At 42.7% G+C, this 24,735-nt stretch overlaps 2 long non-coding RNA genes across 4 annotated transcripts; one reads left to right on the top strand and one right to left on the bottom strand.

Moving 5' to 3' along the window:
• Positions 1-3,547: 3,547 nt before the first annotated feature.
• LOC129049264 (uncharacterized) lies at positions 3,548-18,392 on the bottom strand. Of its 2 annotated transcripts, XR_008512225.2 has the most exons (6): positions 17,233-18,392; positions 15,075-15,349; positions 8,378-8,599; positions 4,525-4,635; positions 4,296-4,439; positions 3,548-3,715 (listed from the first exon to the last, which is right to left on the bottom strand). It is a non-coding gene; the product is annotated as an uncharacterized LOC129049264 (long non-coding RNA). The 2 variants fall into 2 exon arrangements; XR_008512224.1 differs by lacking the exons at positions 3,548-3,715; positions 4,296-4,439; positions 4,525-4,635; positions 8,378-8,599 and adding an exon at positions 13,631-13,886.
• LOC129049265 (uncharacterized) lies at positions 17,396-24,405 on the top strand. Of its 2 annotated transcripts, XR_008512229.1 has the most exons (8): positions 17,396-17,624; positions 17,837-17,927; positions 18,033-18,300; positions 18,700-18,973; positions 19,238-19,685; positions 20,968-21,181; positions 22,837-22,967; positions 24,150-24,405. It is a non-coding gene; the product is annotated as an uncharacterized LOC129049265 (long non-coding RNA). The 2 variants fall into 2 exon arrangements; XR_010135848.1 differs by having other exon boundaries at positions 18,700-19,685.
• The last annotated feature ends 330 nt before the right edge of the window (positions 24,406-24,735 follow it).

A 24,735-nucleotide genomic window follows, 5' to 3' on the forward strand; every position in this document is an offset into this window, starting at 1 on the left:
GACACCAACCAAGGAAAACAAGGCCATAAAATAAAAAAGAGATTGTCCTTCCCTAACTCATATCTTGGGGGGTCAGGAATAAATAGATGAGAAAAGAAGGAGCAGTTAGAATCAGATGGAGCCGAGCTTTGTGTTTCCTAACTTGATGAAATTGTTTTGCAGCTGGTAACAAACTGAGCTAGTGCACTTCAGTCTATATGAATGAGAACCTTTCCTCTACCTGAAACCAAAAAGTAATAACACTAAAATAGCAAACACAGCATTATTAGGTGCCTGATATTGTTATAGGTGTTTCCATTTATTAACTCATTTAACCCTCACAAGGACCCCAGGCAAGAAAAAACACTGTGACCGTCCTCATTTTCCAGATCTGTGATCCAGAGAGGCCAAGTCACTTGCTTAACATCACCCAGTCAGTAGGTGCCCAGACCCACCTCACTACTACCTCCTGAGGGCAGTGGTTTTCCATTGTAGCAGAGAGAGAGACCTGTGTCTTCAGGGGCAGCACTGAATTGTCAACATAATTTCCTCTCCATCTCTCTAATCTGTATGTTCAAATAAAAAGTTCACGTAGGTTCTAGGTAAATATACTTATTTCCATTGCTTTACTTCACTTTCTTCAGAAATACCATTAAAATATAGGAAAGTCATTTTATTTTAAAAGTGGGAGATGACATAAACCCACAAGAACAAAGCAAAGGGAGAGACAATGGCAGTGATGGAGTTTGAGAGTCGCAAAATGGATTAAGTAGTTACTGACTCAGCCAACCAAAGACAGGTTAACCTGGCACTGGGGGCAACCAAAACTAAATTAAGTTCATTGTGCAGAGAACCGAAAAGTCTCAGGTGTTGAGGGCACCATGACCAACTGAATTGAGTTGGAGGCATGAGTGTGACAGATTCCCTGAGTCTCTAGACCCTCTGGATACCATCCCCCTACCAGCCTGGTTGCTGCCCTGGTCACTTCTGGAGGTCAGCTGTAGAAGGCAGGCAGCCAGGCTCACCAGCTCCCTCTGCACCCTCCCTCCAGGCTGGAGTCTCTGTGGAGACAGAGGAGCCTGGGTGGAAATAACAAACAGGAAGTTGTGAATACTGACAGTGACCCTGAAATGAGCCAACCCAGCCACATCACCCTCCAGAAACGCCCCCCACTTGTTAGGCCTTGCTGTTGGACCCAGAGTTTCAGGGAGGCTTTTCGGTTTGTCCCTTTTTTTTTTTTTTTTTTTTGAGATGGAGTCTTGCTCTGTCGCCCAGGCTGGAGTGCAGTGGCACAATCTTGGCTCACTGCAACGTCCGCCTCCCAGATTCACGCCATTCTCCTGCCTCAGCCTACCAAGTAGCTGGGACTACAGGCGCCTGCCACCACACCTGGCTAATTTTTTTTTTTTCATATTTTTAGTGAAGACGGGATTTCACCGTGTTAGCCAGGATGGTCTCGATCTCCTGACCTCATGATCCTCTCGCCTCGGCCTCCCAAAGTGGTGGGATTACAGGCGTGAGCCACCATGCCCGGCCGGTTTCTCTCCTTTAAATATGAACAGTCAGAAAAGGGGCCCCGAAACACTGGAGGAAAACCTCTAACAGGAAAGACAAAGGTGGGAAGAAAAAAAAATACAACAAAACAAAAACAACTTGGAGGAAAAGATACCAAGCAGAGGCACTAAAGAGTCAAGAAATTAGCTAGATGTGGTAGGTGGGAGGATTGATTGATCCCAGGAGGTCGAGGTTACGGTGAGATGGCATCACTACACTCCAGCCTGGGCAACAAAATGAGACCCTATCTCAAAGAGAGAAAGAGAGTCAAAAAATCCGTCCTTCCTTTTTATAAAGATGTGAGGGTCTTAGAATCTTATTGGGAAGCTTTAAAAAAATATTGTCAGTCGATATCGTGCCAGATTATTTAAGTAAGAATCTCACTGGGGTAGGGGCTGGACCTTGGTCTGTTTTTCCAGTCCACTTGATTCTAAGGTGCAACCAGAGTTGGAAATCACTGTTCTGGTCCAAAGTTTCTCAACCTTTTATTCCCTAAAACCTGAGCTGTAAACTCATTTCCATATGAAACTACAGCTCTATATATCAGTGTGGCTGCAGGGCTTGTATCTCCCTCATAGGCTTTTTGTGAAGATGAAAAATATATGTCAGCTGTAATTATTATCACCATATTTACACAAACATTTGCACTTATTTATTTCACTGGTGTCTTTTCTACCTATTACTAGATATCTATCTCTAGAATAGAGTTTACAGTCATCTCAAGTACAAGGCAGGGATGATGATAACAACCTTTTACTTTGAATAGAAATTATTTTGTCTATAAAAAATACAGCTTGTACTGATGCCTCATAGGGTTCCCATGTCCGTCTTCCTCATCAGGGCAGACTAACCCCACCCCCACTGGTCTAGGGCATCCAAGGATATGCAACAAGCCCCTTACCTCTCCTCACCTCGGTTTCCTCATCTATTAAATGGGAGTATCCACTTCACAGGCCCTTTTTTTTTTTTTTTTGTGAGGGTACTTTTAGGTAATGTAGATAAAATACTTTCTACTCAAAGTGAAAGGTCATTATCATCATCCCTGCCTTGATCTTGGGATGACTGTAAACTGTTCTAGAGATAGCTTTTCAATAATAGATAGAAAGGACACCAGTAAAATGAATAAATGCAAATATTTGTGCAAATATGGTGATAATGATTACAGCTGACAGTTATATTTCATCTTCACAAGGGGCCTATGAGGGAGAAACATAATTATCATATCCATATTTCAGGTGGGGAAACTGAGGTATCTGGCAGTAAGTGACTTTCCCCAGATCACACAACTAGGAGGTGTTGGAGATGGGATTAACCCTGGCCAAGTGTGGCATCCGAATCTGCTCTTGCAATCACCGTATTTCTCAGCCGTGACAAACCGAGTGTCTAGAAGCGCAGTGCTGAGATTTACAGGTGGAAAGCCTGAGTCCCTGTGATAGGTGGGATTTGGGCCCCTGTGACCTTCTCCTCGCTGCCTTTATGCCTGAGGATATGTCACAAGGCATTGAACTGACCTGAAAATAAAGAGATTATCTTGGATGATCCAGGATAGCGGATCAGAAGAGGAGCGTGAATCAGAAGAGTCCTAGAGACGCAGCAGAGGAGGCAGGAGCGACTTGGAGGGTGAGAGGGGCTTGACTTGGCATTGCTGGATTTGAAGACGGAGGAAGGAGCCATGAGCCGAGTGTTGACGGCCTCCAGAAGCTGCAAACGGCCCTCAGCCGGCTGGGCGTGGTGGCTCACGCCTGTAATCCCAGCACTTTGGGAGGCCAAGGCGGGCGGATCACGAGGTCAGGAAATCTAGACCGTCTCTACTAAAAAATTCAAAAAATTACCCCGGCGTGGTGGCGGGCTCCTGTAGTCCCAGCTACTCGGGCGGCTGAGGCAGGAGAATGGCGTGAACCCGGGTGGCGGAGCTTGCAGTGAGCCGAGATCGCACCACTGCGCTCCAGCCTGGGCGACAGAGCGAGACTCCGTCTCAAAAAAAAAAAAAAAAAAAAAAAAGATGGCCCTCAGCTGACAGCCAGCGGGGAAAAGGGGACCTCAGTTTTACAATGAAAGAAGCTGAATTCTCCCAGCAACCCAAATAAGCAAGGAAGCATCTTTCCCTGGAGCCTCCGGAGAGAAGCACCACCCTTCAGATGCCTTGATTTTAGCCCAGTGAGGCCTGTGCTGGAATTCCAACCTATGAAAGTGCGAGAGAATAAATCAGCGCTGTTTTAAGTCGCTGGTGGTGGCAATTCGTTACAGCATCTCATCCATCCTTACAACACGCTTGGGCGTGGGATGGAATCTGTTACTGCTGGTCTTTCCCCCATATCATAGATGAGGAGATTAAGGACCCCAGGGGTTAGAAACTTCCACGAGACACCCCCGTGAGACATCCAGGTCTGGTGGGCTCCAGCCTTTGGGAGTCCATCACCAAACCCAGAAACACACGAAATGACCCACCTGCTCAGGCAGATGGTGTGAGAATTACATGGGCTTATGTGAAAGCTCCTTATAAATGACAAAACATGACACAAATGGGAGATTGAGATTAATTAAAAAAAAAAAACCTGTGGGTTTAATCAACCCATTGTCACCATCTAACAGAAACAAAAAGCACATTTTAGGTTTTTTTTCATATTTGACTAATTTTTTCTGACCAAATTACCATTTTGACATTCTCCATTTACTTAGCCAGCAGGTGTTCAGTAATCACAACTACCACGCTTTCTGCTTGACACAATATGTACCAAATTGAATCAGAAAAGACTCCTTACCTTAAGGAGTTCCTAACTCCTGGGTGAGAGTCAGAGAAGTGGGACCATCACCCCCATCCTGTACATGGGAGGTAAGAAAGGGGACAGGAAGGGTCTTCAGCCAAGTTTGCAATTCTCGAAAGAATCCTGTCTGAGACTGTGAGGCTGCAGGACAGAGAGAAGCGGTGAGGAGAAACCAAGAAAGAGCCGTGTCATACCCCAGCCCTGGCCCAATCTCTCTCTGACATACGGTTTCAGGAGCCCATAAATTTCTCTTTGGTCTAAGCCTTTTCTGTTTGGGCTTCTGTCACTTGCAACCAGAAGAGACATCTGTTGAACTCAAAGGATGAGAAAAGGGTATCTGGGAAGAGAAGGAAAATGGAAAATGTTATTCCAAACAAGAGGAAGGATATACATGAAGAGACCTGTGATCCTGCAAGAACCCAGCATTGATGAGAAGAACAAGAGTGTGGTCCTTGTAGGAAGCTCACTCATCCTCCACAAGCCCAACCCAGACACGGAGGGAGGGAGGGAGGGGCTGAGAGTCTGTGAACAGAGACTCCAAGTTCAGTTTGGTGCTAGATGCAGAACTCTGTGTCTCCTTAGCTGCAGTCTGCCTCAGGGACACATTGGGTAACGTTGTGTCCTCTAGAAAGAGACACCTTGGGCTCAGGCTCACAGACTGTCCCTCCAGGAGAGAAGGGGAACAGCAGCAGGCCAACCTGTCCTGGAGAAAGATGCTCTGCTCTGGGCCAGTGGCTGAATATAAACTGATATTTGAGTCCTAAACACAGCCTGCAAAGTGGATGGATTTTGAGAAACTTAAACATACAAGAGAGAAAATGTTTCTTTTCTTGACTGGGCTAAGGGATACCCAGATGGTGGGTGGAACATTAGTTCTGGGGGTGTTTTTGGAAGAGATTGACATTGGAATCAGTAGACTGAGTAAAGATCCCTTGAGGGCTTGAATAGAGCAAAATGATGGCGGGCAAATTCTCCCTCTCTCTCTTTCTTCTTGAGCTGAAACATCCATCTTCTCCTGCCTTTGGACATTGGAGCTCCTAGTTCTTGGCTCTTTGAACTCTGGGACTTACACCAGCCACCACCCTCAGCTCCCTTCCCCACTGTATAATAAACAATTCAAACATTACCTTCCACCTTTTTAGCTATTTCATATGAAGGAATCTTAGTTGTGGTCAGAGAGAACAAAGTCATAAAGAAAATGAAGTTACAAAGAAAAAGAAGTACACACACATAAACACACACACACACAGGCATGGGAATTGCACTGGCTCTGAAAGCCTTAGGAATCATGCTGACTGCCCATGGGCAACCCAAAGTGTGTAATGACATGAGGGCATCTCTGCTACAAATGCTGACCATTCCATGAGATTAATCTCCTTAGGCACCACAGGCTTGATTTGGGAATGCCTCCCGCCTTCCTTCTTTCCTGACAAAGAAAATTACCAGGGACTGAGCTGGGGAAGAATATTAGTGTTAATAAGAACAGTTTATTCCATTGCCATCTGCTGATTTTTAATAAGAGAGCTGCCTAATGACAATGATTTTCTTCAGCCAGGTGGAGAAATGTCCCCAAAGAAGGAGCACAGTTGTCACAGAGAGGACTTGAGACTCAGGCCAGGGGTGCATATTTGCTGGCTTTTCTGATACAATTTTTTAGCCCCAGTGGAACATATTTCCAGCAGAAGTTATGGTGGGGTGGCTGATATCTGCTCTCTTTGCCCACCCAGTATCATTCCCTCTGTCTCTGCAGTTGATAACCCCCAGGTTCCTCAAGAAGAAGATTGCAGTCAGGCAGAGAAGGGCATCTCATCTAAAGGGGATGGGACTGAAGCTACTCAGGGAATGGGGTCCCAATAGCACCTCAGCCTTGATTTTCTGAAATAGAGGTTTTGAAATTGAAGCCTGAACATAGGAACACAGAGCCAAGAGTTCATGAGAGGGAGGAAAAGAGGGAGAAAGGGAGATTTCAATATTTATTTGAATCTCTTGATCAAGCGGCACTTAAAACCAATTCATAAAACTTCTCAGTCAGTGAGCCAATTAACATTCACATTTATTTTCTTTTTGTTTTAGCTGGTTTGGGTTGAGTTCTCTCACTACCAATACAACGCGGATCGAAATCAGAAAAATCAACACCAAAGTCACTACTACAAGAGGCAAAGCATTTGGTAAGTTGATGATGGAGGATTCACCAGATCTGGGCTAAACAGGGATAGGAAGTCTCCATGGAGGATGTGGCATTTGACCAGGATGGGGCATGAGAGTAAAGAGAGGAGAGACATCCATGGAGAGTGGATGGTAGGAACTGGAACAGGATGGTGAGGAAGTGCTGCTTTGTCGGGTATCTATACCTCTTATTCTGCCTAGAACAGTGGGATATATGCCAGTTGTCCTAAGACTGTATCAATGGGCCCTGTTTACTCTGCATGGTGTCCTGGTTTGGTTGGTAGATTACATGATAACTCTGCTTACGGAACTTGAAAGAACCCAAGTTCTTTCTTGATAGCCTAACCATGCAGTCACCAGCACTCGGGTCCTCAGCCCTGTCCAGGTATCAAGGAAAGGATAGACAGAGACACACACACACACACACACACACACACAGAGAGAGAGAGATATTGATTCTTAACTTGGGCCAGGAGTTAGCTCATTTTGGAAACATTGAGGGAAATCTGCCTTCCAGAGAAGAGCAGGACATGAGGGACATGTTTTCCGTAGAAAGGATGATTCAGTTGTGAGTTGTGTGCTTGCCAGAGTGTGCCTTTTTGAGCTAATTACTGTCTGCCGATAAATTACAGGGATTAAAAACAAAAACAAAATGAACTTAGTTCAAGGACACATGTCAGAAACAGAACAATTAGCATTCTGAAAGGTCCATTAGTGCGGGAGACTTAGATAAATCTTTTCTTATAAACTTCTAGTCATATTAGGTATTTCAAAAACAGGATTAGAAGAATTTGCATGTTGGCTGGCAGTGAAATTGCACTTCCTGAATGAAGTGTGTCCTGAGAGACCAGGGTCAGAGCTTGGGAGAGTGTCTGGTTTTACAAAATGTAAGCTTTGCTCAGGCTGCTGGTGTGCGTGTGTGTGTGTGTGAGAGAGTGTCACTATTTTTGTGTGTGTGAAACTATGTCATTCTATGCATATGCCGCTTCCTTACTACAAGAATGTTGCACTGTGCTGTATAAATGTGTAAAAATAGTTTTGCATCTAATGATGAATATTATATTGTAATGTCCATGTAGTCCTCTCTTATCCTCCATTTCAGTTACTCATGGTCAGTCACGGTCTAAAAATATTACTGAAAATAAGATATTTTGAGAGAGAAATAGAGATAAACCACATTCAAATAACGTTTATTACAGTATGTTGTTTACGTTGTCCTAGTTTATTGTGAGTCCTTATTTGTTAATATGTTCCTGTGCCTAATTTATAAATTAAATTTTATCATAGGTATGTATGTATAGGAAACATACATGGCATGTATAGAGCTTGGTACTATCCTGTTGTCAAGCACCCACTGTGAGTCTTGGAGCGTACCCCTGTGGTTAAGTGCGACCACTGTAGTGTGCACTAACAGCGTCCAGAAACTATGTTTCAAGGATTGAGAAATGCTCCTGAGAATTCAGAAATGTTTGCAAATCCTCCACACTCTGGGTAATTGAAATGATTTATGTTTCTTCTTTGAAATACTGCCCCCTGGGTATTGAAACAGCTCCCTGCTTTCCCATAGCCAGACCACATCCCTCATACACAGACTTCAAACACCTGCAGGGTGGGAGCGCTGCCCAGGGCTGGCCAATCAGTGTGTGCCATCCCAGTGCAACAGTGATTGGCTCACGAGTGGTCATGTGATCTACCGAGCTCCCGCTTTCTCAGGCCTGCCAAGGGGCTGAGGCATTGGGAAATAAGCACAACCATAGGTCTGCAGGAGCCCAGGGTTTCCACACAGTGACTTCGACCTGCCTTTTGCAGCTCAATGCTGTAAAGCCAAGCTTGTCTCAGGCTCATCAGACTTGGGTCACAGAAGCCAGTTCGTTATGAAACAGGCCGGGAAGGCTTAACTACTGATAACTTACAGCCCTGTTTTCTCGTGAAGGCTTAATTAATTGCAGCAACATTTTGGGCATTGATTTTTTTCCATGTAGCTTCAGCACATGAGTTAGCAGCTCCTTTGCAGGCAATGTGTTGCCAAGTGTCTGGGGCAGTCACATAATTAGAATCAGTAAATTTGCCGCAGTCTCTTCTGGTCTGAAGGTGGCAGCCCAGAGGTGCTCCTGTTGGATGCACATTCATTGAATCTGGAAGAGAGAGGGAGTGCAGTCTCTTGTGTTAAAGAAGTCTCAGCTTGGGACATCAGCTTGGTTCTCTCAAAAACTGGTGACTGCTTACTGGCCTGAGGGAGCTGATGTCCCTGCCACTGACCCTGAACGTGACCTTGTCAAACCAGGGGAGTCTGAGGCTGTTTCTCCCCTTGGGCAATGCAAAGGACCTTACTTTAGTCTGACTAGAGCCAGCTAGTGTTCCTTTTCTCAAATCCTTTTAACAAATTTTAAGTGTACAATGTGGCACTGTGTCGTACAGAAGATCTCTAGAACCCATTTTTATTGCATAACTGAAACTTGATACCTGTTTCCCCTCCCCCATCTCTGCAGCCCTTGAAAAACCACTGCTCTACTCTCTGTTTCTGTGAGTTTATTTTAGATACCTCATGTAAGCAGCAGTTATTTCACTTAGCATATTCTCCTCCAGATTCATTTCTGTTATTGTACACTGCTGAATTTCCTTCTTTTATAAGGCTGAATAATATTCCATTGCATGTATATGCCATATTTTCTTGATCCATTCATCCATTTATGGATATTTAGGGTTTTTTCCAAATCTTGGATATTGTGAATAATGCTAAAATGAACATGGGTGTGCAGATATCTCTTTGTGATCCTGATTTCAACCCTTTTTTTTTGGTTTTCATATACCCAGAAGTAGAGTTGCTGGAATATACAGTAGTTCTATTTTGAATTTTTTTGAGAAACCTCTATACTTTTCTATAGTGGCTGTACCATTTTACATTTCTTCCAACAGTGTACAAGAGTTCCAGTTTCTCCATATCCTTGCCAACACTTATCTTTTATTTTATTTTGATAATAGTCATCCTAGGAAGTGTGAGGTGATATTTCATTGTGGTTTCAATTTGCATTCCCCCATAATTAGTAATGTTGAACATCTTTTCATACACCTGTTGGCCATTTATGTGTCTTCTTTGGAAAAACATATAATCAAATACTTGGCCTATTTTTTTTTCTTTAAAGACAGAGTCTCACTCTGTCGCCCAGGCTGGAGTGCAGTGGCACGATCTTGGCTCACCACAGCCTTTGTCTCCTGGGTTTAGGCGATTCTTGTGTCTTAGCCTCCTGAGTAGCTGGGATTTCAGGCACACACCACCATGCCTGGCTTTTTATTTTTTATTTTTATTTTTTGAATTTTTAGTAGAGACAGAGTTTTACCATGTTGGCCAAGCTGGTCTTGAACTCCTGACCTGAAGTGGTCCGCCTGCCTCAGCCTCCCAAAGTGCCGAAATTACAGGCATGAGCCACCGCGCCTAGCCCTTGGCCTATTTTTAAATTGAGTTGTTTGTTTTGCTATTGAGTTGTGGGAGTTTCTTATATTTTTAGACATTCAATCCCTTTCAGATATATGGTTTGCAAACATTTTCTCCTATTTTGTAGGTCACCTTTTCACTTTGTTGCTTATTTCCTTTGCTATTCAGAAGCCTGTCAATATGATGTAGTCCCACGTGTCCATTTTTGCTGGTGTTGCCTCTCTGCTTTTGGTGCCACATCCATACACATATCATCAGCTGATCATCTGTAAGTGTGCCAAGAATATCCAATGATGAGAGGATCTCTTCAACAAATGATTTTGAGAAACTGGATAGCCACATACAAAAGAATTAAACAGGACCCTTATCTTATGCTGTACACAAAAATCAAGTCAAAATGAATTCAAAATATAAACATAAGATTTGAAACTGTAAAATGCGTAAAAGCAGACACAGGAGGAAACTTCATGACATTAGTTTTGGCAATGATTTATTGCCTCAAATGTTCCTTGGACACCTTGAGACAGGAAATAACCTCTTATGAGAGGTCAGCAGCTTCGAGAGGTCTCTTGCTTACCAGAAAAATCAAAGATTCATCAAATGAGTCATCATTTAAATGCTTAAAAACCCAGATCTGTGCCATGGTGGGATCCTCCCTGATGGGCAGTCTTACAGAGCCTGAGACAGGGAAAATTCAGAAAAGAGAGGAGAAAAGAGCCAGACCTGAAATATTTCTAGGCTGTAGAATGCTCCAGTTATAGGTACTGAATTTAGTGGGTATTACTATTTCCTAGGTGTAAACCATGGTTCAGCTGTTAGTAATCAATGACATCAATTTACAGACCACTATCATTTTTAAAATGCGTGGAATAGAATAAAATATATCAGGGTATATTCTTGGAACAAAGGTGTATATTCTTAATGAAATTTTGATTTAAATTGTATAGGTGTTTGTATTTGTGTTTGTGTGTGCATGTGGGGGTGGATAAATCCTAATGTAAAATGTATTTATTTTTCTTTTTTTATTTTAAAGAGACAGTCTTGCTCTGTTGTCCAAGCTGGAGTGCAGTGGCTCCATCATGGCTTACTGCAACCTTGAACTCCTGGGCTGACGTGATCCTCCTGTATCAGCCTCCCAGGTAACTGGGACTGCAAATGTGCACCACCATGCCTAGCTAACTTTTTTATTTCTTATTTTTGCATACATGGGGTTTTGCTGTGTTGCGCAGGTTAGTCTGGAACTCTTGGCCTCAAGGAATCCTCCTGCCTTGGCCTCCCAAAGTACTGGGATTACAGGTGTGAGCCACCATGTCCAGCATTATTTCTTATTATGGATTATGATGAAGAAGCTAAAAAGTACAAGCCTAATCTGCTGTTCCTAACCCAGTCTTTCACGGTTTCCAGGAGGCTTCCCTTTCTCTTCCAGCTCATATTATCTGCTCTGATCTTGGAATATTTTGAACCAGCCAATTGAAAGCCTAGGTTTGTATTTGTATTTCCTGCACTGATTTTTGTTAGTCTGCATAAGATTTCCATCCATTGTTCAGTCAACAAGTGTTTCCTATGAGTTTTTCCTCTCCTACATGACTGTTCCTCTTTCCAGTGGCTCTGGTATAATATAGAGCCCCATAGCAGCATTCCAAGCAGAAATAACCTCAGGCCAACCTGGAAAGTAAACAAGTGGAGCATAATATACCCTTATCATACAGACACAATTACATATGGGGCATGAAGGAATATTTATCATTACCTCAAAGAAATATGCTCCTTCGCACTTTTCTTGAAAAGCCTGATCCACACTACTTTTTATTTTCCCACTTGGACAGGGACTTTGGTAGAAGAAATACTTTGCTCTTCCCTTAGGTCTGCTCATGTGAAATGATACACAGCATCTAACACTCAGCTTCTGTGACGGGAGCAATAGGGAGAGGTGGGGACTGCAGGACACCTGCTACTCAGTAGGCTTGGAGTCCCAGTGGCACCACAGCACTGGCCTTTCCAAGGGAAACCACAGTTCCATATTTTTATTAAAAATCTTCCAATTTGCAAATGTTGCCAAATGCTTCATTTTCTAAATATTGTACAGGATAAACAAATACATCTGTAGGCCACTAGGGTCTCAGGTGTGCCACATGCAAACCAACCCACTGCTGGGCAGATGAATGACGGATGCTCACTGACCAGACTGGAGCATACCAGGGACAACCCTGGGTTGCAGGTGACCTCTAGGTTTTTGTCTGGAATGAGATATCCTACTACAGGAACATGAGTCTGTGGATAACATGCATCACCCACGTTTTGCTCTGATGCTTTGATTCTTAAAGGAAACCACACAAGAAAAACAGATTCATATTAACAAGGGACAGTATAAACTCTCATCAGCATCTGGCTGTTCATCTGGAACAGATTATTATCCAGATACTTGTTTTCATCAGGGGCACTGCTTTTGTTATACTGTCAGCTAATGGCTTCCCCCTCTCCTTCCTCCCTAGATACATGATCTCTTTTTATGGTTAAAAGAACAAACATGTATTCCCCACCCTTGTCCAGCCCTATTTTAAACAAGTTCTGAAAATCACCTCAGTTTCCTCACCCTCTTGCTTTCAGTTGGATTTGGCCAATGAGTGGTGCCTGCAGGTAAAAGAGCAGGAAGAGAGGGAGAGGTCAGAGTGTTTACAACCCTGCTTTCCCACCCCATCGCTGGATGGTTCACTGAGAAAGAAGACTCTGCAATGGAGATTAGTGTGCAGGATGCTTATTAGGGAGTGACTTCAGGACCCATTCCTTGGAAAGGAAGAAAAGGAAGCAGGAGTGGGCAGAGGGAAATATTGAGCTGTGAAGCAGGCCCAGAAAAGCATGGCCAACTCTGGAGTGAGCTTGGGAGCTATGATGATCCTAGTGATTTCCCCAAGGTGGGCTGAGATGGTCAGGCCTTTATACTCCCAGGGCAAGTCATTGTTTGTGGGCCCACTGGGAAGGGGCTTGCCCCTGGAAATGATGACTCTCAGCAGCTCAGGCACTCCCTGAAGGGGCTGCAGCTGGAGTCTACATATCGTTACAGCACTCCCTGAAGCTGCAGCAACACACCTTTCATCAAAAGAGGGTCTGGGCAGCAGCATATCAAGGTGCCTACCACACTGTCTGGTTGGCCACAGGTGGTGGAGCCTCAGTTGTTTTACCGGAGACCACATCTCCTGTTGGGTGTCCAGATCTGACAGTTGCAGCTACCTCTGGGCTCCACTTACATATTCCTTTCCATTCACTTCCGGCCCAGAGCTAGTGGGCTTCCTGCTATCACCCTGATGTGCTTCCCTGTTCCCTGTTTTTGCCTTCAAGTCTCCTCTCATCTATGAAAACAGTCTGTTCCCTAGACTCTCATCACTTCCCCCTTTTTAGTGCATCATGTGTTTCCTGCCAATACCCTGAAAGATTCACAATTCAAGGATCATTCTATGTACTGTTTTTCTATATCATTGCAAAGAACAGAAAGGTGTAATTGTGCATAATTGGCCGCAACTACACACAGATTTGTTTGCCAATAAAACTGTTGTGTTGAAACTGGTCAGTAACCAGATATTAACTGGATGTTGAGCTTCTTTCCTCTTTAAATTAGTCCATGTCATAGAGACAAGATATGTGTATCAGCCAGATAGGCTAATGTCCTGTAACAACCATCCCCCACCTATCAGTAGCCCAGCAAGAAAGGCGTGGGATTTTTTGTTTATTTGTTTACTTTTTGATGTACAGCCCAATGCTCTTGTTTTGTCTCTGGCTGCTTTCATCCACAGCCCTCTCTCTCATATGGTGACTCAAGGGATCAGATGCGTTCCCTCTTGTAGCTTCATCATAGTCAACACATGGCTTCTAAAGTCATTGCGAAAAAAGAAGAGTGTGAGAAGGAATCTCTCCCTGCTGATGGATTTCCTGTCTCCCAGATGCCCATCTCTTCAGCACAGAAAGTCCTTATCTCTGAAGTGAAACACACCAGTCTGCACACATCTTTTGGTGAGAACTAACCACATGGCCCTGTCCACATGCACAGGGTCTGCAAAGTGAAGCCCTTGGACGGTCAGTGATGACCCTGAATTATAGAAGAGACACACAAGTAGCTGCCAATCATCCAGATTTCTCTGCCTTGCTATGTGAGCCTGTATTGTTGACTGGTGATGCTTATGATTTTCAAGGAGGACAAACTGTATACATCTTTCCCTAGGACTTTAATTGCTCAACACCTGGGTTTATATTGAGGCCAGAGTGAATGACAGTGGCTATTAATCAAGTAGCTGGCAAACTGTAGAAGCTGAATTGGTCCAGGTGAGCTTAGGCCCTTAGGCTACCCTAAGAGAACCACCTGTGTTCAGGGAGTAACCCTCTGCTATCCTTGCCCCTGGTCCAACTAGTTTGAAAATCCCTACAATAAACATGTTTTGGCTGCAGGTACTAATGATGATAAAGCCCAGAATAAATCAGAACCTCTCATCCCTATGGAAAAAACCCTCGCCATTCTTCACTTCCTCATTTATAAAGGGGAGTTGTAGCCACACCCACTCCCATCATGCTGTTTTGTGAGGAACGAATTAGGTCATTGGTACAGACGCTGCACAGTGGGGACCAATGCATGGCAGTAGCTCCAATCACACCTTCCCAGAGGGGACCCGTCTCAGGACTCTCAAGGTAAATAAGCCTCCTAGAACTTTGCAATATAGTGACTCTGAAATAGGTATTATGCTTGCTGTTGTTTTTAATGTTATTATTAATACATAGGCAATAAACACCTCCAGGGAATACACACAGCTTCATGTCCTGTCCTTATAGAATTCAGGGGTCCCAGGGATGGCATTCTGGGTTGGCCACATGGCATCCATCCCAGCCCTCTCTCCCTGCCCATGGATTCCTTCTCTCCCAGATGTCCATCTCTCACCATCTCTTGGTGCTAGTACATGGGGATGAGGCCTGCAGCTAGAAAGTTTGCTTGAGACTTCTGGGCTTTATTAACATTCCTGAAAATAGTGAGGGATGGAGAAAGAAAGAGAGAGAGAGAGGAAGAAGAAAAAGGAGGAGGGGGTGAAGAATAAGGAGGAGGAGGAGGAGAGAGGGAGAACACTTGGGGGGCTGCAAGCAGGTGAATATGGTTTATTCAGCAGCTCTCTCGTCAGTAGCGCTCTCACACTGTTCACCTTTATCTCGGCTGTCTGTTCTGGCTCTGTGGCTCCTGCCACCCCCGCGTCGGGAACTGCTTTTCCTGGCCTGCAAGGCCAGCTCTGTCAGGGTTCACAGCTTAACTCTTTCTCTCTCCAGGCACAAGCCAGTTCCTGGCTCCCAACTTCCCACCTTCAGGGGGGTAGCTCTCACTTACAGGCATCAGCAGTTTCATAGTCTCTCTCTGGGCACCAGCACTGATCTGTGCCATGCCATGCCGTGCCATACTGAGCTGAGCCAAGACCAGCAGCACCTGTACAGCATCAGCAGGTTAGTTATACCTTTTACAGACAATAGTGGCATAGAGCCACGTATGAGCTTACACAAACAGGTTATATAACAAGTGGAGGTATGCACCTGCTCACCAATCCTGTGGAGTCTTGCAGGCCTGATGTCTGCCTCGGCCTAGTTCTTGACCAAAGCACATCCATGTACCTTATACAAGCCCACCCCAGAGCCACTTGTCTCTTGTTAGGTGAGAAAAATATTTGCCTGGTGATGAGGTAACCTTTAGTCAGATATAGCATCCAAGCACACACACACACACACACACACAAAACAAACAAACAAACAAACAAACAAACACTAGAGGAGGAGCAGATGTATACACCAAGGATTACAGCACAGATGGTAAGTGGTCTGGCAGAGATGAACTCAGAGAGTGGGCATCTGATGGAACCTGACAAGTCAAGACAGGCTTCCTGGAAGAGGTGGACCCTAAGCTGAGACTCAAAAGATGAACAGGAGTCATTGCTCTACTGTAGAAGACATGGATGCTGGGAACAACTGCCAGGCAGAGGCCATAGAATCTGTCTAGGCCTAGGGTGAGTGGATGATATAGTTTGGCTGTGTCCCCACTCAAATCTCATCTTGAATTGTAGCTCCCGTAATTCCCATTTGTTGTGGGAGGAACCTGGTGGGAGATAATTGAATCATGGGGGAGGTTCCTCCATACTGTTCTCGTGGTAGTGAATACGTCTCATGAGATCTGATGGTTTTATAAGGGGTTTGCCCTTTCACTTGGCTCTCATTTCTCTTGTCTGCCACCATGTAAGATGTGCCTTTCGCCTTCCACCATGATTGTGAGGCCTCCTCAGCCATGTGGAACTGTGAGTTCATTAAACCTCTTTTTCTTTATAAATTACCCAGTCTTGGGTATGTCTTTATCAGCAGTGTGAAAATGGACTAATACCGTGGGGGAGGAAGTGCATCTGTGGCTGCTGTGTGGAGTAAGATGAGGCTGGAGATGTGGCAGGGGTCAGGTCACTAGTGTGTGATGTTTGAGCCAAGGAACACAAGCTTCAAGGGCACTTTGAGGGGTCACTGAGGGGTGTGGAGCAGAAGCAGGGCCTGGAGAGACCTATGATTTAGAATGACCAGTCTGGATGCTGGGGTCAACTGGGAGGATAACATAATATAATTATACCCAACCTTTATACAGCACTCACAATATGTTTCAGACATTGCTTTAAACATTTTAGATACATTACCTTCTTATTAAAATGTATTTTGTGAGATAGTTACTATTATTATCATCTCACAAGTGACGAAATTATAGAACAAAGAAGTTAGGTAACTTGCCCAGGGCCACACAACTAGTAAGTGGTAGAACCAGGATTAACCTCAGACCAGCCCCAGAGTTTTTGCTATTAACTACCACACCACTGCGCCACTCCCAAACCACAGGGAGCAGCGGGTTGGATGCAGGTGGACCCCATCCTAATTCCAATCCTCCAGTAGGCATTCAGAAAAATGAAGTACTCTGTATAATCAGTCATTGTTATTAAGTGTGCTTTATGTCTCAAGCAATACACACAAATCTCTCACATGAATTTGTTATTTTGGCCCTCAGGGCAACTCTGTGGGATAGGGGGAGGGTTATTGTTGCTGTTTTACAGATGGGGAAACTGAGGCCCAGAGAAGTTCAGTAACTTGTCTAAGTTCACAAAGTTACCAGAAGATTGTGAAGTGGTCTTCCAGGGAGAGTTATCTTGTATCAGGAAGGAGAGATGATTACTTAGGAAAGCCCAAGAAACAAGAGGTATTTGAAAGCTATAGCAGTTCATCTGGGGTCGATCCGGGAGCATATAGTAAAAAAAGAGCTAAAATGCAAGGCACCAACATAGAAAAGCCCACCTGGTCTCTCTTCTCAGGGTGGCTCCTCTCTGTCTCTCTGCCTCTGCCTCTTGTCCTAGCCCAGCATGGCCTCAGGTCCCAGGTTCTGTGACATCACAGTGCAGTGCCCACAGCCCACTGTTGGTTCATGCCATTGAGATTATCTAATTGGCCACTGGCCAGCCAGTGGTGGGTCAGACTTCGGAGCAGGTGATGATCCTTGGACGCCTACAGAACATCACCTTCATGAGCGCATCAGTGAACACCAGGCTAAGGAAGACATCTCTGAACATATTTTTTGGAGATTTTGATGAGTTCCATTGAAACAAGGAGGAATGTGATGTCCAGTATCAGTTCTACAGACCCAAAGACAAAGAAAATTCTGTGATAAACTCATTCAGTGTGACTGTAGTGTGGGTATCTATTTGATACTTCCAAGTAACTGTTTATTCTTGTGCCAGTTGAGTAGATGGTATGGGCCAGTTGGTGTTGATTAGTGAACCATGGACGAAGGGCATATGTCACATGAGTTACTCCTGGATAAAGTCACCCAGTCACTTCCTCATAAATATCCCTCATAAACTCCAAAGACAAAAGAGAGTTAAGATTGTTTTTCTCACCTTAGATCAGCCAGTGATAGAAGAACTGGGGGAAGAGATAATTGTATTTATCCTGGTGAAGGTGACAAATCATGGCAAATGAGCAAAATGAAAAAGGTTTGCAGATTCAACAAATTCCTAATAGATCAGCTTACAGTCGTGTATACATCTCTTCCTTTGTTTCTAGTTTCTTTGCATCTCATTACTGTGTTCTCGGTTTAGGATACAAGACATTGGACTTTCAAATCAACAATTGTTTCAAAAGACTCCCACTGGATTCCTGCTAGTGATGGGAGAAACTTATCATTCTATGAGTTGTCAATACGTGTTTAACCACAGTTCACCTTTTTTGGATTTTAAGATGTCTGCGCCACTAGGATGCTCAGAAAAATTACCTTCCAAATGCTACTTGGAGGAGGATTCAGTACCACCCTGAGAAGGCAACCAGCTACAACCTTGGTTGTAGTTTCGGTTGCAGAAAGAGCGGGAGGTTTGCAACTCATGCTGTCTTCATTTTAATAGCCTAGTTAATCTGTAGCCAGAGATGATTAAGGAGGTTATTAAAGAAAAACAAGCTGTCCACCATGCTGATGCCCAGTTGTTCAGATTGTTGAGGTGGTGTAGAGATGACGCACACTGGCTCAGTTTACCCACATTTGGATCCATGGATCTACAAGTTTATGAGCATAGAACATTGCACTTCTGACATCTTTAAAACTTTTATCTTCCCTCTGGGGTTCTGGCTCTTCCTTCTGCTTTTTGTGTTTTGTTTTTTAAGCAGTAACATTTATTTAAGTATTTGCAATGTGTCAATGCTGTGCTGAGTGTGTTATGTGTATTATCAATATTGCTAAACATAGTGAAGTAGGAACTATTGTTTCCCCCATAGAGAGAAGCACACAGCCTAAAAGAAAAGCCACTCTCCTGAGATCCTTGTGTCAACAGATGACAGAGGCAGGACTCGAACCCAAGTCCTGTGACTCACCCATGCCTGCAAAGTCTCTTCTTGGATACCTTCCTGTTTTCTTTATTTTTTCTTTTTCTATTCTTTACTGTTGTTTGTGTGTTTGTTTGTTTTTTAAGCAGGGTCTCACTCTATCACCCAGGCTGGAGTGCAGTGGCAGAATCACAGCTCACTGCAGCCTTGACCTCCTCAGGCTCAGGTGATCCACCCATCTCAGCCTCTTGAGTAGCTGGGACTGCAGGCACACACCACCACGTCTGGCTAATTTTTGTAGAGATGGGGTTTTACCATGTTGCCTAGGCTGGTCTCAAACTCCTGGGCTCAAGTGATCCACCTGCCTTGGCCTCCCAAAGTGCCAGGATCACAGGCATGAGCCACTGCACCCAACCCTTCTTGTTTTGTTTAGGTGCTGACATCTTAACTAAAGGACTACCTTAGCAAAAAATGTCTCTCTTCTCTCAAGGGTCCCATCCTCCTATCTCAGCCCTCCTTAATCTCAAGCCTACAACTCTAGCACGTAGGAAGGAAGCAGCACACCTTCTCTGGTGACTGCAACAGAGGCCTGAGCCCCACCCACACCCTCCTGCAGGGTTGGACATTGGCAAATCCAGCCATTGATATCAAAGCAAAAGGCTCATTCATTTACTTGCATTTGTGGTTGGGAGCATTTCCCAAAGAGAGGTGGGGAATTGGTGATGGGAAAGCACAAGTCAGGCTGGATTCCCGGCCCTGGGCTCTCCCATCCCTCTTCTGGAGCCCTGCAGTTTGGATCATCGCCCTTTCCCAGATGCCACATCGTTTGTCCACCCTGATAGCCTCTGTCATGACACACCAGCCCTGGGATATCACATAAGCTACAGGTCAGACGCTGCTTTCCAGACAGAATTATGGAGAAGACAACCATCATTTTGGTGAGTTTTCTAAGGTTACTGGGGCCTCATCCTGGAAAATAAATCTAGCCTCTGAGCTCTGGCTCCAGGTAGCAGCTGGCAGGACCACTTATGTGGGAGGCTGGCTGGGGTCATAATTGTGATGTGTGGACTGAGAGAAGGGAAGGAATGAGGCGGGATGGATGCCTGATGGCAGATGCTGCAGCTTTTTCCTGTCAGGGAAACAGCCCCTGCATCACAGCATTTACAAAGTAGTGATGCAGTGTGTTGTATTTTATTTTTCTCCTTACCCTTACATGTTCTTGGGGATTATGGCATCGATCCCAGGCTTGAGATTTGAGTGAAAGTCATTTTAGGGCAACAGTTGGTGACCTGGGAATCAATATCCCATCTGCTCATTGCTCGATTGTCACTTAGTTTGTGCTTCCCTAAAATTAATTCAAGTGAACATATTTTTTATCATAAAATTATATATATGCATTGTGAAAAATGTCTTTAAAAATCACCTGAAAGTACACCATTTAAAGATAGCAGATTTTTGTTTTTGTTAAGCACATCCCTTTTTTCTACATACACACCAGCTGAAGTCAATTTAACTTTTTGATATTTTACTAAAAATAGATAATTGGCTAATCGTCTACTTTTATATCCATAAGGAAGTTCAATGTCTTCACTCTGTTTTTCCATGGACACTAGGGAATTAAATTTCATTTTTGTTTGTTCATTTATTTCACCAATGCTCCTTGGGTGCCTAATGTGAGCCAAGTCCCTTTACAGGACCTGGGGTAGAGAGAAAGCCGGTGGTGATGTCTATGGGTCTTCCATTGCCCAGGAGATTATTTTCCAGTCATTTCCAACTCTGTATCCTAATAGATTCTTGGGTTCTTTCACTTCTAACTTCTACCACTGTTTTCTGATCCATGATGCTGACATGGAAAATGGCCAATGTTCCTTGATCTCTGTGCTAATTATGAATTTATTGCCTCTCAGCTCTGAAGTCACCCTTTTTGCTTGGTCTTTGAAAATGTATCTGGGCCCCTTTATTTTAATCTGGGCTGAATTTTAAAAAATTAGTTGCCAACACTTAGTGATTATTATAGTTTTATATTTTGTTCCTCATTAACTTCTTTAATCAAATATGGTCATCACCACATTATAAATAAATATATATATACATATATATAAATAAATATATATACACATATATAAATATATATACATATATAAAAATAAATATATATACACATATATATATATATGCTAGCTTTTTTCCTGAAAGCAACTTCTTTTACCATTATTGTAGGTTCAGCCAATCCATACTGCACATTGAAAGCCATTAGTTGCTCCCACCTCTAACAGGAGCTATAGATAGTGGATTTCAAGAGAGTACCAAGGTTGCTACTCCATAATGGCCAGAAGAGCAAGCCAAAAACATCAGAGTAAACACAGAAACCTCACATCTCAGGAAGGTTTGCTTAACAAAAATATCAAGACCTGGGATACCTGGAAAACTGTAGGTAGGGTTTGTTTCTTCTATAGGTTTGATATATTATTACTCCCACAATGCTTAATGGCCCCAAACAGTAACAGAAGCTCTAGTGAGTTCTTGATTAAGCTAGTTCTTCCAGGATTTCATTCATTTTCTCCCCTGTTGTTTGTTCTATAGTAATTGTCAGGAAAATTATTTTTTTTCTGCATGCATGAGCATAGCATTGGAATCTCATTAAAGTTTTTTGTTCCTTCAGTGTTTTTACTGAAATATTGTTTTGTCTACATATAATCTACATATAATTTGTCCACATTCCCTGAGTGGGAATTCATTCAAAATTCATATTTTTTGTTGTTGTCCTTGTTTTTTGATTTACTCAGCCTGCAAGTACAGGATGGAAATTCATGCTAATGTCATTTTTTATTACACAATGATTGTTAGTTACCAATATCTATGAATGACAGTACTGGCATTTGTTTTTATAATAATGCACAGAAGAGATAGACCCAACTTACTAACATACCTGAGGTATTTTTTCTGCTGTGCTTTTGCATTCACTGTTGATGATATATATCTTTTAACTATGTTATTTTATAATTTCTCAGCACTAGTTGGCTATTACTTCCAATCCAGAATTGTTTTCTTATATATAATGTATAGCATATTGTATTTACATAAGCAGGATTATGTATTTTCCCTACAAAACCATTTTAAAATTCATTTCCTATGCATATATGATAGAAAGTAGTTAGATTCCCTTCCATAAATATTTTCTTAAAGAAATAAGGGTGTGTTTTCTACTCTGTAATGTCTCACAGATTAGGAAATATACCACTTCTGGGTTGTTCTGCAAGGGATACTAAATAAGTACACGGAAGCTAGCATTTACTAAGCACAGCATTTTTGTAAACTCTTTTAGTTGATCCTCAAATAGAATTGCCAGATCAAATATAAGATGCTTAAAGTTGGATTTCATGTAAGTAAGGGATACATTTTTTAGTATATCACAAATATTTCATGGTATATACTTCTATTAAAATTATTTGTTGTTTGTCTAAAATTCAGAATGAACTGGGTGTCCAGTGTTTTTATTTGCTACATTGAGCAAAACTGTCTTTGAACAACTCTGTGAGATTCCAACCTGCGTGACTTTCTTCAACCCCAGTATCTAAAGAAGAAAATTTTGGAGGAGAGTGTGGAAAACTTGAAATAGCTTCCAAAATAGAGACGTGGTAGCCTAAAATTTAAAATTAGGTTATTGATGATTTTTCCTATCATGTCTGAAAATATAGCAAAATGAAAGCTATCTTTATATTGCATCACATTGTTTATTGATAAATTAGAATCATAGAGTGTCCATGTTAGAAGCAGTGTTGGTCGTCATCCTACCCAACAACTTTGTTTTACAGATGAAAAGAATATGTCTAAGATCCTGTTAACAGCAGAGCTTAGACTGCTAGTGAGATCTCTTAACTATCTCCAGTAAAGGTTATTTGAACCACTCTGGTGTGTTTAAAAATATGATTTATGTAAAGTGTGCAAGATATTTTTAGTTGACACACAAACAAGAGAAGCTACATGAGCTAAGGCTATGCAGGGTGTTGGGCCAAGGGGAGGAGGACAGGATGGAATGGGAGAGGCTCAGCGATAATCAGCATGTGCATTTTTTTTTCTGGCTTCTAGGCCCTGCTGGAAATTTTCCATGCTCTTCATTCATTCTCCTGTATTTCCTAAGGCCAATAAAAGAGGAGATCCCTGAGGACACGCCTCTCTTTAATATCTGCTTTCCTTCCAAAGATAAACCAAAGAACAATGTATGTCATATCTGCCCCCTTCAGCCTTTGGGACACAATTTTGATAAACCTTCCTCTATTTCACATTAACAGAAAATGTCACTTCTCCCTTCCTAATCTCCAATGCAAACCTAACATTTTAGCCCAACGTTTCTCATGCTTGCACAAGCCAGCTTTTAAATTCTGCTCAATTCCAATTTAAGAGTAGGCATTGTGCTAGACATTCATAGCCTAAGATCTGTAAGCAAATATAATGCTGTGGACTAAGAAAGCTAACATTTAAAGAATGGAAAGAATTTTTTATTTTTTAAAAAAACGTGAATCACTATCACTGCCTTTATTAATTCTCTAAATACAAGCTGTTGCAAATCTTCTCAGTGTTAGATCCCACTGGAGAGTGGTTCATCATATTGCACCTAAGCTCACTCCAGGATGAAATCATATCTATAATGCAAGGGTGCGTATGGTTGAACACTGGGCACCAAGAGGCTCTCTAGGAGTGCAGAGTGGAATATGGAAAAAGCACATCCAAAGCACTGAGGGCCTTCTGAATTGATGGATTTTTAAAAAATAATTAAAACTAAGATGGAGACTGGTGACCTAGAGTCTGAGTCATGTATTTGTGAAAACATTTTAAGATCTCCAGATCACTTCCCAGCACATCTCCTGCTGCTATTGTTATTAGAAGTATCTCTTCTTATTAATCTTAAGAGAGGGTTACAGTCTCCAGGGGTACTTAGACCTGATTATCAGCGTTTCTGTTACAAAACTCTACCCTTAAAAAAAAAAAAGAGCTGTAGATATAAAAAATGCTTTCTAACTAGGCATTGGTTTCAGCCTATTGAATGAAAACTCAGACTCCAGGTTATCCTGTGAAGAAACAACATGTATCATAAAGGAGAAGAGATGTTGCTGGATTGTCTTTCCAGAGCAGAAATGCACAGAAATTGGAATCTACTGAAAGCATTTCAAATCTTCTTTTATAGCTATTTTGAAATTTATAGTAAATTACACATTTTATGCATGTATCCAAATATATACATATGTACAATTATTATGTATCAATAAAAAGCAAAAAAAAAAAAACTTTAAAAACCAAACAAATAAAAAAAGTCACTACTACCTGATCTGGTTTTAGGAGCAGACATGAAACTTCTAAAGAGAGCACCATTCATATGTCTCTTTCAAATGTTCTGTTGGCAGAGCACAGTGGCTCGCGCCTGTAAACCCAGCACTTTGTGAGGCCAAGGCGGGCAGATCACGTCAGGTCTGGAGTTTGAGACCAGCCTGGGGACACCCCGCCTCTACTAAAAATACAACAGTTAGCCGGACCTGGTGGTGGGCACCTATAATCCCAGCTGAGGAAGGAGAATCGCTTAAATCAGGGAGGCAGATGTTGCAGTGAACCGAGATCACGCCACTTCACTCCAGCCTGGGTGAAAGGGTGAAACTTCACCTCAAAATAAATAAATAAATAAATATTCTCTTAAGTCTTTTTTAGAAGATGATGAAAATGCTTGGCTTGTGTCAATGTAACCAAATTTCCGCTTAAAATTTACTCTAAAGGCAATGGCAAGGAAGGGAGTGAGATTTGTGTGTACTTTTTAGAAGCTGACATTTTAAAAAATAAAACCAAAACATGTCAAATAATCTGAAAGAATTTGAGAGGAAACAAAAAATTGACCATTTGGGGGATCATTTGATTGTTACTTTTAGCATTTGTTTGGAGCAGGAAAATCAGAGTGGGGTGGAGGTGACTCTGGGTATAGCATGTCCAGGCCTCTGGAGC

This window comes from Pongo abelii, chromosome 10 (genome assembly GCF_028885655.2).
Source record: "Pongo abelii isolate AG06213 chromosome 10, NHGRI_mPonAbe1-v2.0_pri, whole genome shotgun sequence".
Taxonomy (NCBI): Eukaryota; Metazoa; Chordata; class Mammalia; order Primates; family Hominidae; genus Pongo; species Pongo abelii.